A 17,703-nucleotide genomic window follows, 5' to 3' on the forward strand; every position below is an offset into this window, starting at 1 on the left:
ATAGGGGAGGAGGAGGGGGGTGATGTACAGGACGGCATAGGGGAGGAGGAGGGGGGTGATGTACAGGACGGCATAGGGGAGGAGGAGGGGGGTGATGTACAGGACGGCATAGGGGAGGAGGAGGGGGGTGATGTACAGGACGGCATAGGGGAGGAGGAGGGGGGTGATGTACAGGACGGCATAGGGGAGGAGGAGGGGGGTGATGTACAGGACGGCATAGGGGAGGAGGAGGGGGGTGATGTACAGGACGGCATAGGGGAGGAGGAGGGGGGTGATGTACAGGACGGCATAGGGGAGGAGGAGGGGGGTGATGTACAGGACGGCATAGGGGAGGAGGAGGGGGGTGATGTACAGGACGGCATAGGGGAGGAGGAGGGGGGTGATGTACAGGACGGCATAGGGGAGGAGGAGGGGGGTGATGTACAGGACGGCATAGGGGAGGAGGAGGGGGGTGATGTACAGGACGGCATAGGGGAGGAGGAGGGGGGTGATGTACAGGACGGCATAGGGGAGGAGGAGGGGGGTGATGTACAGGACGGCATAGGGGAGGAGGAGGGGGGTGATGTACAGGACGGCATAGGGGAGGAGGAGGGGGGTGATGTACAGGACGGCATAGGGGAGGAGGAGGGGGGTGATGTACAGGACGGCATAGGGGAGGAGGAGGGGGGTGATGTACAGGACGGCATAGGGGAGGAGGAGGGGGGTGATGTACAGGACGGCATAGGGGAGGAGGAGGGGGGTGATGTACAGGACGGCATAGGGGAGGAGGAGGGGGGTGATGTACAGGACGGCATAGGGGAGGAGGAGGGGGGTGATGTACAGGACGGCATAGGGGAGGAGGAGGGGGGTGATGTACAGGACGGCATAGGGGAGGAGGAGGGGGGTGATGTACAGGACGGCATAGGGGAGGAGGAGGGGGGTGATGTACAGGACGGCATAGGGGAGGAGGAGGGGGGTGATGTACAGGACGGCATAGGGGAGGAGGAGGGGGGTGATGTGCAGGACGGCATAGGGGAGGTGGAGGGGGGTGATGTACAGGGCGGCATAGGGGAGGAGGAGGGGGGTGATGTGCAGGGCGGTATAGGGGAGGAGGAGGGGGGTGATGTGCAGGAAGGTATTGGGGAGGAGGGGATGATGTGCAGGACGGTATAGGGGAGGAGGAGGGGGGAGATGATGTGCAGGGCGGTATAGGGGAGGAGGGAGGGGGATGATGTACAGGACGGTATAGGGGAGGAGGAGGGGGGTGATGTGCAGGAAGGTATTGGGGAGGAGGGGATGATGTGCAGGACGGTATAGGGGAGGAGGGGATGATGTGCAGGACGGTATAGGGGAGGAGGGGATGATGTGCAGGACGGTATAGGGGAGGAGGAGGGGGGAGATGACGTACAGGACGGTATAGGGGAGGAGGACGGGGATGACGTACAGGACGGTATAGGGGAGGAGAAGGGGGATGACGTACAGGACGGAATAGGGGAGGAGGAGGGGGATGATGTACAGGATCATATAGGGGAGGATGACGAGGAGGGGGATGATGTACAGGACGGTATATGGGAGGAGGAGGGGGATGACGTACAGGATGGTATAGGGGAGGGGGATGACGTACAGGACGGTATAGGGGAGGAGAAGGGGGATGACGTACAGGACGGAATAGGGGAGGAGGAGGGGGATGATGTACAGGACGGTATAGGGGGAGGATGAGGGGGCTTATGTACAGGACGGTATAGGGGAGGAGGAGGGGGATGATGTACAGGATCATATAGGGGAGGATGACGAGGAGGGGGATGATGTACAGGACGGTATATGGGAGGAGGAGGGGGATGATGTACAGGATGGTATAGGGGAGGGGGATGATGTACAGGACGGTATAGGGGAGGAGGAGGGGGATGATGTACAGGATGGTATAGGTGAGGAGGAGAGGGATGATGTAGAGGACGGTATAGAGGAGAAGGGGGGAGGAGGAGGGGGATGATGTACAGGATGGTATAGGGGATAAGGAAGAGGGGGATGATGTACAGGACAGTATGGGGGATGGGGATGATTTACAGGACGGTATAGAGGACGAGGAGAGGGATGATGTACAGGACGGTGTAGGGGGGAGGGGGATGATGTACAGGACGGTGTAGGGGGGAAGAGGGGATGATGTACAGGTTGGAATGCTGTGTATTATAATGTTTTATACAGATTGTATTGTGCATTATATACACTAAAATGAATCCGGATTTTCTCTGGTATGTGGATATTACCTGTGGCTTGCCAGATCTCTGACGTGTGCCTAGTACAGCCCCCCCTCCCCTAGTATCTGCTGTGTGGATAATACGGGGGCTCCCCTGGTGTCTGGCGTGTGGATAGTACTGGGGGCTCCCGTTTTCTTGCGTGTGGATAATACGGGGTGACTTCCCTGGTGTCTGGTGTGTGGCTGGTACAGGGGGCTCCTTTTGTGCTTCCAATTGTGGCCCCCGTCAATGGTCTTGGTTTACTTCTTAGGCCTGTTTCACATTTCCGTTTTTTGACGTCAGTCAAAATCCGTCACTTTTCGAAAAAAAAACTGATCCGCCCCGTTTTTTTACTTCATAGACTTACATTAGCGGCCGATTTTGACTGACGTTCGTCCGTCGCATCCGTTTTTGACGGATCCGTGAGAATTGTAGCAGCTCCCGGGCGGAGGACACGAACTCTGAAACGTTTTTTCAGAGCGACGGTCGCTATTTTGTATTGCGCATGTCCTCCAGATTTGCTCTGCCAGGGTTTTTAGCCGTGAAGCAGGAAAAAACCTCTCTGTCTCTCTCTCTCCTTTTCCAGGACGCTGTTCCTTTAAATTTCCTGCTTCAGCGGATCCATCAAAAAAACGGTCCTGTGGCATACGTTGGTGTCACAACGGAAACGGATCCGTTTTTACCATCTTTGGCGGATTGCAACTGATCAAAAAAAACGGAAATGTGAAACAGGCCTTAGTAGCAGTGTCTACATTTCGGGGTCCGTATATTGTCATCTTTCCTGGACTGAAGGCATACTTTAATGTAGAGATATAAGTTTGACGTTGTGGGATGGGATGTAAAATACACTGGGTCTAATTGGGAGAGGTAGTGGGTTAATCTAAAGGACTAAAGGCGGAATTTAAATTTCAAGGGGTCTAGTTGGACGGGATTAATCTACAGGTAGGGATGTTATAATTATAAGGGGGTTCGATCAGGGAGGATGCGTAGGCTGTTGGGGGCTCAGGGTGGTATATAGGGTACAAGGAGAATCCGATTGGGGGAGTGTAGAGTAGAGGGGCATTCTGTTGGGAAGGGATGTCGCTGTAGACTTCGGGAGGTCTGGTCAGAGGGGGTTTAGACTCCCAAGTGGTCTTGCCAGGGTGGAGTGTTGACTACAGGGTCTCTTGCCTGGGGTAATCTCGACTATAGGGTGGTCTGGATAGGGGTGTTGGTTGTAGACTCTAGGGGAATCTCGTTGGGGCAAGTGGGATACAGTCGGGGGGAGGGAGGTGTTTGGACTATGGTGGGTTTGGTTGGGGGTGTATTAAGAACTACAGAGGGTTCTGGTCGGGGGATATTTTAGACTACAGTGGAGGTCCGGTGGGGGAGTATTTAGACTATGGGGGATTTGTTGGGGGAATATTTAGTCAACAGAGGGGTCCGGTTATGCTGTAGTGTAGATTACAAGAAATCCAGTGTGGGTTGGATATTTTGACTATTGGGGGTGTCTGATTGGGCGGTAGTGTAAACTACATGGGGATGCAAGTGGAGTGGGGAATGATGTACCCGAGGTTTGGTCTGGGGGGGTACATTATAGGTGGGTCTATTTTTGTGGGGGTAGTATAGACTATAGGCTTCGGGAGAAGTTTAGACTACAGGAAGGTCCTGTTGAGTGGGGGTTGTTGATTACCATAGGGTCTTTTCGGGAAAGGGGGTGTTGTAGATTACAGATTGGTTCGGTTGGAGGTTTTAGGCTACAGGGTGTCTGGTCGGGAGGGTTAGACTATAGCAGGCGGCGGTAGACTATGGGGGTCCTGTTGGGGGTGAGGAGGCGGTACACTAGGGGTGTCCTGACGGGGGTCAAAGGGGGAGGTAGACTATGGGGGTCCTGTCGTGGGCAAGGAGGCAGTCGACTGAGTCCTGTCAGGGGCGAGGAGGCGGTACACTAGGGGTGTCCTCATGGGGGCAAAGGGGGCAGTAGGGGGTCCTGTTTGGGGCAAGGGTGAGTGATAGAATATGGAGGTTTTCATCGGGGGCAGGAAGGGCGGTAGACACGGGGGTCCTGCTGGGGGGCAAGGGGGAGTGGTAGAATACTGGGCTTCCCGTCTGGGGCAGGGCAGAAGAAAAACCTGTTTATGTTTGGGGCAGGGGGGATTAGGGGGCTAGTGTTGCCTGGGGGTAAGGGAAGGCGGTAGATTGGGGGGTTTCTGTTGAGCATGGGGGTTGGTAGACTATGGGGGGTCTTGTTGGGGGGCGGAGAGCCGGTAGACTAGGGGGCTCCTATCTGGAGCAGATGGGTGCGATAGTAGACTGCAGGGGCTTGGTAGACGGCCATGGTGTCCTATCTGGGGCAGGGAAGGCGGTAGACTGCGAGGCGTCCTGTCTGGGGCAGAGGGGTTGGTAGACTTCTGTGGTGTCATGTCTCTGGGGGGAGGCGGGTAGACGGGGAGTACTGTCGGGGATAGGGGGCCTGTGTGTCCTTTTAGGGGCCAGTGTGAGTGGTAGAATACAGGGGTTCCTGTCAGTGCAGGGGAGGTGGTAGTTTATGGGGGTCCCGTCAGGGGCAAGGGTGAGTGGTAGAATGCATGTGTTCCCGTCGGGAGGAGGTAGACTATGGGGGTCTTGTAAGGGGTAAGGGTGAGATGTAGAATACAGAGGTTCCAGTCTGGGACAGTTAGGCGGTGAACTACAGAGGTCCTGTCAGGAGCAAGGGAGGGTGGTAGACTAAGCCAGGGTTCCCCAACTCCAGTCCTCAAGGCCCACCAACAGATCATGTTTTCAGTATTTCCTTTGTATTGCACAGGTGAAGCAATTATCACCTGAGCAATACTAAGGAAATCCTGAAAACATGATCTGTTGGTGGGCCTTGAGGACTGGAGTTGGGCATCCCTGGACTAAGCGGTTCTCGTCGGGGGAAGCTGGTGCGGTAGACTATGGGGGTCTCATCGGGGCAAAGGTGAATGATAGAATACAGGGGTTCCCATAGGGGGAAGCAGGGGCGGTACACTACGGGGGTCCTATTGGGGCAAAGGTGAATGATTACAGGGGTTCCCATCGGGGGAAGCTGGGGCGGTAGACTATGGGGGTCTCATCGGGGCAAAGGTGAATGATAGAATACAGGGGTTCCCATCGGGGGAAGCAGGGGCGGAAAACTACGGGGGTCTCATCGGGGCAAAGGTGAATGATAGAATACAGGGGTTCCCATTGGGGGAAGCAGGGGCGGTAGACTACGGGGGTCTCATCGGGGCAAAGGTGAATGATAGAATACAGGGGTTCCCATCGGGGGAAGCAGGGGCGGAAAACTACGGGGGTCTCATCGGGGCAAAGGTGAATGATAGAATACAGGGGTTCCCATTGGGGGAAGCAGGGGCGGTAGACTACGGGGGTCTCATCGGGGCAAAGGTGAATGATAGAATACAGGGGTTCCCATCGGGGGAAGCCGGGGCGGTAAACTACGGGGGTCTCATCGGGGCAAAGGTGAATGATAGAATACAGGGGTTCCCATTGGGGGAAGCAGGGGCGGTAGACTACGGGGGTCTCATCGGGGCAAAGGTGAATGATAGAATACAGGGGTTCCCATCGGGGGAAGCTGGGGACGTAAACTACGGGGGTCTCATCGGGGCAAAGGTGAATGATAGAATACATGGGTTCCCATCGGGGGAAGCTGGGGACGTAAACTACGGGGGTCTCATGGGGGCAAAGGTGAATGATAGAATACAGGGGTTCCCATCGGGGGAAGCTGGGGCGGTAAACTACAGGGGTCTCATCGGGGCAAAGGTGAATGATAGAATACAGGGGTTCCCATCGGGGGAAGCCGGGGCGGTAAACTACGGGGGTCTCATCGGGGCAAAGGTGAATGATAGAATACACGGGTTCCCATTGGGGGAAGCAGGGGCGGTAGACTACGGGGGTCTCATCGGGGCAAAGGTGAATGATAGAATACAGGGGTTCCCATCGGGGGAAGCAGGGGCGGAAAACTACGGGGGTCTCATCGGGGCAAAGGTGAATGATAGAATACAGGGGTTCCCATCGGGGAAGCTGGGGCGGTAAACTACGGGGGGTCTCATTGGGGCAAAGGTGAATGATAGAATACAGGGGTTCCCATCGGGGGAAGCTGGGGCGGTAAGCTACAGGGGTCTCATCGGGGCAAAGGTGAATGATAGAATACAGGGGTTCCCATCAGGGGAAGCCGGGGTGGTAAACTACGGGGGTCTCATCGGGGCAAAGGTGAATGATAGAATACACGGGTTCCCAATGGGGGAAGCAGGGGCGGTAGACTACGGGGGTCTAATCGGGGCAAAGGTGAATGATAGAATACAGGGGTTCCCATCGGGGGAAGCAGGGGCGGTAAACTACGGGGGTCTCATCGGGGCAAAGGTGAATGATAGAATACAGGGGTTCCCATCGGGGAAGCTGGGGCGGTAAACTACGGGGGTCTCATTGGGGCAAAGGTGAATGATAGAATACAGGGGTTCCCATCGGGGATGCTGGGGAGGTAAACTACAGGGGTCTCATTGGGGCAAAGGTGAATGATAGAATACAGGGGTTCCCATCGGGGGAAGCAGGGGCGGTAAACAACGGGGGTCTCATCGGGGCAAAGGTGAATGATAGAATACAGGGGTTCCCATCGGGGGAAGCTGGGGCGGTAAACTACGGGGGTCTCATCGGGGCAAAGGTGAATGATAGAATACAGGGGTTCCCATCGGGGGAAGCAGGGGCGGTAAACTACAGGGGTCTCATCGGGGCAAAAGTGAATGATAGAATACAGGGGTTCCCATTGGGGGAAGCAGGGGCGGTAGACTACGGGGGTCTCATCGGGGCAAAGGTGAGTGATAGAATACAGGGGTTCCCATCGGGGGAAGCAGGGGCGGTAGACTACGGGGGTCTCATCGGGGCAAAGGTGAATGATAGAATACAGGGGTTCCCATTGGGGGAAGCAGGGGCGGTAAACTACGGGGGTCTAATCGGGGCAAAGGTGAATGATAGAATACAGGGGTTCCCATCGGGGGAAGCAGGGGCGGTAAACTACAGGGGTCTCATCGGGGCAAAGGTGAATGATAGAATACAGGGGTTCCCATTGGGGGAAGCAGGGGCGGTAGACTACGGGGGTCTCATCGGGGCAAAGGTGAATGATAGAATACAGGGGTTCCCATTGGGGGAAGCAGGGGTGGTAAACTACGGGGGTCTGATCGGGGCAAAGGTGAATGATAGAATACAGGGGTTCCCATCGGGGGAAGCAGGGGCGGTAGACTACAGGGGTCTCATCGGGGCAAAGGTGAATGATAGAATACAGGGGTTCCCATTGGGGGAAGCAGGGGCGGTAGATTACGGGGGTCTCATCGGGGCAAAGGTGAATGATAGAATACAGGGGTTCCCATCGGGGGAAGCTGGGGCGGTAAACTACGGGGGTCTCATCGGGGCAAAGGTGAATGATAGAATACAGGGGTTCCCATCGGGGGAAGCAGGGGCGGTAGACTACGGGGGTCTCATCGGGGCAAAGGTGAATGATAGAATACAGGGGTTCCCATTGGGGGAAGCAGGGGGGGTAGACTACGGGGGTCTCATCGGGGCAAAGGTGAATGATAGAATACAGGGGTTCCCATTGGGGGAAGCAGGGGCGGTAGACTACGGGGGTCTCATCGGGGCAAAGGTGAATGATAGAATACAGGGGTTCCCATTGGGGGAAGCAGGGGCGGTAAACTACGGGGGTCTCATCGGGGCAAAGGTGAATGATAGAATACAGGGGTTCCCATTGGGGGAAGCAGGGGCGGTAGACTACGGGGGTCTCATCGGGGCAAAGGTGAATGATAGAATACAGGGCTTCCCATCGGGGGAACCAGGGGCGGTAAACTACGGGGGTCTCATCGGGGCAAAGGTGAATGATAGAATACAGGGCTTCCCATCGGGGGAACCAGGGGCGGTAAACTACGGGGGTCTCATCGGAGCAAAGGTGAATGATAGAATACAGGGGTTCCCATTGGGGGAAGCAGGGGCGGTAGACTATGGGGGTCTCATCGGGGCAAAGGTGAATGATAGAATACAGGGGTTCCCATCGGGGGAAGCAGGGGCGGTAGACTACGGGGGTCTCATCGGAGCAAAGGTGAATGATAGAATACAGGGGTTCCCATTGGGGGAAGCAGGGGCGGTAGACTATGGGGGTCTGATCGGGGCAAAGGTGAATGATAGAATACAGGGGTTCCCATCGGGGGAAGCAGGGGCGGTAGACTACGGGGGTCTCATCGGAGCAAAGGTGAATGATAGAATACAGGGGTTCCCATTGGGGGAAGCAGGGGCGGTAGACTACGGGGGTCTCATCGGAGCAAGGGGGGTGTTGTGAATGAAAAATGAAGAGCTAATTCCATGTCCAGAGGTGGAGAATCAGCTGCAGCTGGCTGTGACCCCCTCCGCGCTGTGCATGCTGGGGGAACGTCTGCATCACCCCCTCCTCCTTCCCGTCTTATTTCTTCCCTTTTGTTTAATCTGACGGTGAGCCTGTGATTGGCTGTGTGGCAGCTCAGTGCCCACACTCGGGGCAGGAATCCCGCAGGGCTCCGGGGGAGGGGGGAGCGGACTGGTGTCATGCTGCCTGAGCCGCCCACCCAACACAATCCTTACATCCCAGGAAAAAAACACATCTCCCCTCTCCCTCCCTCCTTCCCTCACGCGATCCCCCCTTCTTCCTTCCCTCCGTCTGCTTCCCTTCTTCCTCTATAGTATTTCCTGGTGCCCCCCCGTCCTCCCCAAATCCCCCCACACAGCTGCGGAGATCTGTGAGTATGCTGAGGAATGTGTGTCTTGGGGGGGCGGCAGAATGCCAGGCTGGGATGGCTGCCGTGGGGGGGCTCCGTGCTGGCCGGTTGGGGTACTCTTTTGTTGGTTTGGGGGTTTCTGTCAGCTGCCGTGGGGGTGGCGCGGTGCCAGGCTCCGGAGCACGAGTGTGCGCGGCCTGTGCCACCACCACCGCACGAGGGGGAGGGGAGCTGCTCACGTCCTCCTCCCACCTCATTGTGAGCAGCAGACCTGGGCACTGTCTGGCCGGCCTGCGCGGCAGGAGACATGGCCCGGGCAGCGCTGCCCCCACACGTGAGGTGGCAGGGGGGCGCACATTCCATGACTGCTGGTCTCCAGTGCTCTGCGGTGCAACAAGTGACAGCCAGAAACCCCTCACTGACCCGCCACATGTGTATACAGGCTCGGACTGGCCCATAGGGTAACGGGAATCCCCTGCTGGGCCCCAACCCCACTGTATAACAAGTACTTGGCATCATTCACTTGATTCTGTAAGGAAAAAGACAGCATCTCATCATTCATTAATCAAACTGCCCAGTTTATTATCATATAGGTACATTTTGAATGAGGGTAGTGTAGTATTTGTATGCAAGTGGGCCCCCAAAGTCAGTGTTACTGGTGGTCCCTTGGCAACCCAGTCCGACACTGTGTGTTTATATAATATATACTGTGTGTGGAAGTGACCCTGCGCTGCCCGGTCCGTCCTGATAATATCCAGTCACTGATCTGTACATTATATATAATAACCAACGCTGACTGATACGTCCTAATATCCGGTCACTGATCTGTACATTATATATAATAACCAGCGCTGACTGATCCATCCTGATAATATCCGGTCACTGATCTGTACATTATATATAATAACCAGGGCTGACTGATCCGTCCTGATAATATCCGGTCACTGATCTGTACATTATATATAATAACCAGCGCTGACTGATCCGTCCTGATAATATCCAGTCACTGATCTGTACATTATATGTAATAACCAGCGCTGACTGATCCGTCCTGATAATATCCGGTCACTGATCTGTACATTATATATAATAACCAGGGCTGACTGATCCGTCCTGATAATATCCGGTCACTGATCTGTACATTATATATAATAACCAGCGCTGACTGATCCGTCCTGATAATATCCAGTCACTGATCTGTACATTATATATAATAACCAGCGCTGACTGATCCGTCCTGATAATATCCAGTCACTGATCTGTACATTATATATAATAACCAGCGCTGCCCGGTCGGTCCTGATAATATCCGGTCACTGATCTGTACATTATATATAATAACCAGCGCTGACTGATCCGTCCTGATAATATCCAGTCACTGATCTGTACATTATATATAATAACCAGCGCTCACTGATCTGTATATTATATGCAATAACCAGCGCAGACTGATCCGTCCTGATAATATCCGGTCACTGATCTGTACATTATATACAATAACCAGCGCAGACTGATCCGTCCTGATAATATCCGGTCAGTGATCCTTGTACATTATATATAATAACCAGCGCTGACTGATACGTCCTAATATCCGGTCACTGATCTGTACATTATATGTAATAACCAGCACTGACTGATCCGTCCTGATAATATCCGGTCACTGATCCTTGTACATTATATATAATAACCAGCGCTGACTGATCCGTCCTGATAATATCCGGTCACTGATCCTTGTACATTATATATAATAACCAACGCTGACTGATCCCTCCTGATAATATCCGGTCACTGATCTGTATATTATATGTAATAACCAGCGCAGACTGATCCGTCCTGATAATATCCGGTCACTGATCTGTACATTATATACAATAACCAGCGCAGACTGATCCGTCCTGATAATATCCGGTCACTGATCTGTACATTATATACAATAACCAGCGCAGACTGATCCGTCCTGATAATATCCGGTCACTGATCCTTGTACATTATATATAATAACCAGCGCTGACTGATCCGTCCTGATAATATCCGGTCAGTAATCCTTGTACATTATATATAATAACCAGCACTGACTGATCTGTCCTAATATCCGGTCACTGATCTGTACATTATATGTAATAACCAGCACTGACTGATCCGTCCTGATAATATCCAGTCACTGATCCTTGTACATTATATATAATAACCAGCACTGACTGATCCGTCCTGATAATATACGGTCACTGATCTGTATATTATATGTAATACCCAGCGCAGACTGATCCGTCCTGATAATATCCGGTCACTGATCCTTGTACATTATATATAATAACCAGCACTGACTGATCCGTCCTGATAATATCCGGTCAGTGATCCCTGTACATTATATATAATAACCAGCGCTGACTGATCCGTCCTGATAATATCCGGTCACTGATCTGTACATTATATATAATAACCAGCCCTGACTGATCCGTCCTGATAATATCCGGTCACTGATCTGTATATTATATGTAATAACCAGCGCTCACTGATCCGTCCTGATAATATCCGGTCACTGATCTGTATATTATATGTAATAACCAGCGCTGACTGATCCGTCCTGATAATATCCAGTCACTGATCCTTGTACATTATATATAATAACCAGCGCTGACTGATCCGTCCTGATAATATCCGGTCACTGATCCCTGTACATTATATATAATAACCAGGAATCTGGTTATTATATATAACCAGGAATAATAACCAGGAATCTCGCAGGAATCTTAAACACCTTGACCTACACTCATTCTCCGAATCCCTCCTCCCTCTTACAGATATAAGTTCCTTACACAATGCGGATGACGCTGCCGCTCTATATAACACCACAATAGCTGTAGCTTTGGAATCCGCTGCCCCACTTACACATACCAAAACTCGCAAAATCAACAGACAGCCCTGGCACACCAGCCTGACCAAAGAGCTGAGGCGAGCTTCCAGGGCTGCTGAGCGCAGATGGAAAAGATCCCACTCCAACGAGCATTTCATCGCATTCAAACAGTCCCTCACTACTTTCAAGACCACACTCGCCACAGCTAAACAAACCTACTTCTCATCTCTCATATCCTCCCTGTCTCACAACCCTAAACAGTTATTCAACACCTTCAATTCTCTCCTCCGCCCCCCAGCACCTCCTCCCTCCCCACTCATCTCAGCTGAAGACTTTGCCTCATTTTTCAAGCAGAAAATTGATAACATCAGGGACAGTTTTGGTCAACAACCCCCAGAGCCCTTCCTCCCGACTTCCCAGCCCTCCACCTTCAAAACCAACTTCTCCACCATTACAGAAGATCGACTCTCCACTCTACTCTCAAGATCACATCTCACCACCTGTGCACTCGACCCGATCCCATCCCACTTCATCCCAAACCTAACCACAGTCTTCATCCCAACCCTAACCCATCTCTTCAACCTATCACTAACAACTGGTGTTTTCCCCTCAAGCTTTAAACATGCCTCCATCACACCTATCCTCAAAAAGCCCTCTCTTGACCCATCCTCTGTATCTAGCTATCGCCCTATATCACTTCTCCCATACGCCTCCAAGCTACTGGAACAACACGTCTACCTTGAACTGTCCTCCCATCTCTCTTCTTGCTCCCTCTTCGACCGCTTACAATCTGGCTTCCGGTCACACCACTCCACTGAAACTGCCCTTACTAAGGTCACCAATGACCTCTTAACTGCCAAGAGCAAGCGACACTACTCTGTCCTCCTCCTCCTGGACCTGTCGGCTGCCTTTCACACAGTGGACCATTCCCTATTATTACAGACCCTCTCATCCCTCGGCATCACAGACTTGGCCCTCTCCTGGATCTCATCATACCTAACAGACCGGACATTCAGCGTCTCCCACTCACACACCACCTCCTCACCTCGCCCCCTATCTGTCGGAGTCCCACAAGGTTCAGTCCTAGGGCCCCTGCTGTTCTCTATTTACACCTTTGGCCTGGGACAGCTCATAGAATCTCATGGCTTTCAGTATCATCTTTATGCTGATGACACACAGATCTACATCTCTGGACCAGATATCACCTCCCTACTAACCAGAATCCCTCAATGTCTGTCCACTATTTCATCCTTCTTCTCCACTAGATATCTGAAACTCAACATGGACAAAACAGAATTCATCATCTTTCCCCCATCTCACGTGACCCCCCCTACGAACCTATCAATTACAGTAAATGACTGCCCACTCTCCCCAGTCCCACAAGCTCGCTGCCTCGGAGTAATCCTTGATGCTGATCTCTCCTTCAAACCACATATCCAAACCCTTTCCACTTCCTGCCGACTTCAACTCAAAAATATTTCACGCATCCGTTCATTCCTCACCCAAGAATCTGCAAAAACCCTAGTCCATGCCCTCATCATCTCTCGCCTTGACTACTGCAACCTCATGCTCTGCGGCCTCCCCTCAAACACTCTCGCACCCCTCCAATCTATTCTAAACTCTGCTGCCCGACTAATCCACCTGTCCCCCCGCTATTCCCCAGCTTCTCCCCTCTGTCAATCCCTTCACTGGCTCCCAATTGCCCAGAGACTCCATTACAAAACCCTAACCATGACATACAAAGCCATCCACAACTTGTCTCCTCCATACATCTGTGACCTCGTCTCCCGGTACTTTCCTGCACGCAACCTCCGATCCTCACAAGATCTCCTTCTCTACTCCCCTCTTATCTCCTCTTCCCACAATCGCATACAAGATTTCTCTCGCGCATCTCCCCTACTCTGGAACTCTCTACCACAACATATCAGACTCTCACCTACCATCGAAACCTTCAAAAAGAGCCTGAAGACCCACCTCTTCCGACAAGCCTATAACCTGCAGTAACCACCGATCGACCAAACCGCTGCACGACCAGCTCTACCCTCGCCTACTGTATTATCACCCATCCCTTGAAGATTGTGAGCCCTCGCGGGCAGGGTCCTCTCTCCTCCTGTACCAGTTATGACTTGTATTGTTTAAGACTATTGTACTTGTTTTTATGTATACCCCCCTCACATGTAAAGCGCCATGGAATAAATGGCGCTATAACAATAAATAATAATAATAATAACCAGCTCTGACTGATCCGTCCTGATAATATCCGGTCACTGATCTGTATATTATATATAATAACCAGCACTGACTGATCCGTCCTGATAATATCGAGTCACTGATCTGTACATTATATATAATAACCAGCGCTGACTGATCCGTCCTGATAATATCCGGTCACTGATCTGTACATTATATATAATAACCAGCCCTGACTGATCCGTCCTGATAATATCCGGTCACTGATCTGTATATTATATGTAATAACCAGCGCTCACTGATCCGTCCTGATAATATCCGGTCACTGATCTGTATATTATATGTAATAACCAGCGCTGACTGATCCGTCCTGATAATATCCGGTCACTGATCTGTATATTATATATAATAACCAGCTCTGACTGATCCGTCCTGACCATATCCGGTCACTGATCTGTACATTATATATAATAACCAGCGCTGCCCAGTCCGTCCTGATAATATCCGGTCACTGATCTGTACATTATATATAATAACCAGCGCTGCCCGGTCCGTCCTGATAATATCCAGTCACTGATCTGTACATTATATATAATAACCAGCGCTGCCCGGTCCGTCCTGATAATATACGGTCACTGATCCCTGAACATTATATATAATAACCAGCGCTGACTGATCCGTCCTGACAATATCCGGTCACTGATCTGTACATTATATATAATAACCAGCGCTGACTGATCCGTCCTGATAATATCCGGTCACTGATCTGTACATTATATATAATAACCAGCGCTGACTGATCCGTCCTGATAATATCCGGTCACTGATCCCTGTACATTATATATAATAACCAGCGCTGACTGATCCGTCCTGATAATATCCGGTCACTGATCTGTATATTATATGTAATAACCAGCGCTGACTGATCCGTCCTGATAATATCCGGTCACTGATCTGTACATTATATATAATAACCAGCCCTGACTGATCCGTCCTGATAATATCCGGTCACTGATCTGTATATTATATGTAATAACCAGCGCTGACTGATCCGTCCTGATAATATCCGGTCACTGATCTGTATATTATATGTAATAACCAGCGCTGACTGATCCGTCCTGATAATATCCAGTCACTGATCCCTGTACATTATATATAATAACCAGCGCTGACTGATCCGTCCTGATAATATCCGGTCACTGATCCCTGTACATTATATATAATAACCAGCGCTGACTGATCCGTCCTGATAATATCCGGTCACTGATCCCTGTACATTTTATATAATAACCAGCTCTGACTGATCCGTCCTGATAATATCCGGTCACTGATCTGTATATTATATGTAATAACCAGCGCTGACTGATCCGTCCTCATAATATCCGGTCACTGATCTGTATATTATATGTAATAACCAGCGCTGACTGATCCGTCCTGATAATATCCAGTCACTGATCCCTGTACATTATATGTAATAACCAGCGCTGACTGATCCGTCCTGATAATATCCAGTCACTGATCCCTGTACATTATATATAATAACCAGCGCTGACTGATCCGTCCTGATAATATCCGGTCACTGATCCCTGTACATTATATATAATAACCAGCTCTGACTGATCCGTCCTGATAATATCCGGTCACTGATCTGTATATTATATGTAATAACCAGCACTGACTGATCCGTCCTGATAATATCCAGTCACTGATCTGTACATTATATATAATAACCAGCGCTGACTGATCCGTCCTGATAATATCCAGTCACTGATCTGTACATTATATGTAATACCCAGCGCTGACTGATCCGTCCTGATAATATCCAGTCACTGATCCCTGTACATTATATATAATAACCAGCGCTGACTGATCCGTCCTGATAATATCCGGTCACTGATCCCTGAACATTATATATAATAACCAGCACTGACTGATCCGTCCTGATAATATCCGGTCAGTGATCCCTGTACATTATATATAATAACCAGCGCTGACTGATCCGTCCTGATAATATCCGGTCACTGATCTGTACATTATATATAATAACCAGCGCTGACTGATCGGTCCTGATAATATCCGGTCACTGATCTGTATATTATATGTAATAACCAGCGCTGACTGATCCGTCCTGATAATATCCGGTCACTGATCTGTATATTATATGTAATAACCAGCGCTCACTGATCCGTCCTGATAATATCCGGTCACTGATCTGTATATTATATGTAATAACCAGCGCTGACTGATCCGTCCTGATAATATCCAGTCACTGATCCCTGTACATTATATATAATAACCAGCGCTGACTGATCCGTCCTGATAATATCCGGTCACTGATCCCTGTACATTATATATAATAACCAACTCTGACTGATCCGTCCTGATAATATCCGGTCACTGATCTGTATATTATATATAATAACCAGCACTGACTGATCCGTCCTGATAATATCGAGTCACTGATCTGTACATTATATATAATAACCAGCGCTGACTGATCCATCCTGATAATATCCGGTCACTGATCTGTACATTATATATAATAACCAGCCCTGACTGATCCGTCCTGATAATATCCGGTCACTGATCTGTATATTATATGTAATAACCAGCGCTCACTGATCCGTCCTGATAATATCCGGTCACTGATCTGTATATTATATGTAATAACCAGCGCTGACTGATCCGTCCTGATAATATCCGGTCACTGATCCCTGTACATTATATATAATAACCAGCTCTGACTGATCCGTCCTGACCATATCCGGTCACTGATCTGTACATTATATATAATAACCAGCGCTGCCCAGTCCGTCCTGATAATATCCGGTCACTGATCTGTACATTATATATAATAACCAGCGCTGCCCGGTCCGTCCTGATAATATCCAGTCACTGATCTGTACATTATATATAATAACCAGCGCTGCCCGGTCCGTCCTGATAATATACGGTCACTGATCCCTGAACATTATATATAATAACCAGCGCTGACTGATCCGTCCTGACAATATCCGGTCACTGATCTGTACATTATATATAATAACCAGCGCTGACTGATCCGTCCTGACAATATCCGGTCACTGATCTGTACATTATATATAATAACCAGCGCTGACTGATCCGTCCTGATAATATCCGGTCACTGATCCCTGTACATTATATATAATAACCAGCGCTGACTGATCCGTCCTGATAATATCCGGTCACTGATCTGTATATTATATGTAATAACCAGCGCTGACTGATCCGTCCTGATAATATCCGGTCACTGATCTGTACATTATATATAATAACCAGCCCTGACTGATCCGTCCTGATAATATCCGGTCACTGATCTGTATATTATATGTAATAACCAGCGCTGACTGATCCGTCCTGATAATATCCGGTCACTGATCTGTATATTATATGTAATAACCAGCGCTGACTGATCCGTCCTGATAATATCCAGTCACTGATCCCTGTACATTATATATAATAACCAGCGCTGACTGATCCGTCCTGATAATATCCAGTCACAGATCCCTGTACATTATATATAATAACCAGCGCTGACTGATCCGTCCTGATAATATCCGGTCACTGATCCCTGTACATTATATATAATAACCAGCGCTGACTGATCCGTCCTGATAATATCCGGTCACTGATCCCTGTACATTATATATAATAACCAGCTCTGACTGATCCGTCCTGATAATATCCGGTCACT

At 50.3% G+C, this 17,703-nt stretch overlaps 1 protein-coding gene across 4 annotated transcripts in view; it reads left to right on the top strand.

The window, feature by feature from the left end:
• The window catches only part of GATAD2B (GATA zinc finger domain containing 2B), a 77,195-nt gene that overhangs the window by 10,173 nt on the left and 49,319 nt on the right, over window positions 1-17,703 (top strand). The window contains exon 1 of one of the 4 annotated variants that reach the window (XM_073564630.1): window positions 8,603-8,965. The exons of the other annotated variants lie outside the window; for them this stretch is intronic. The gene's annotated coding sequence lies outside the window, so the exon portion shown is untranslated. Of the gene's footprint in view, window positions 1-8,602; window positions 8,966-17,703 lie in introns of those variants that run through there. 4 annotated transcript variants of the gene reach the window in all.

This window comes from Dendrobates tinctorius, unplaced genomic scaffold, assembly GCF_039654945.1.
Source record: "Dendrobates tinctorius isolate UK_male_01 unplaced genomic scaffold, ASM3965494v1 ptg000468l, whole genome shotgun sequence".
Lineage (NCBI taxonomy): Eukaryota > Metazoa > Chordata > Amphibia > Anura > Dendrobatidae > Dendrobates > Dendrobates tinctorius.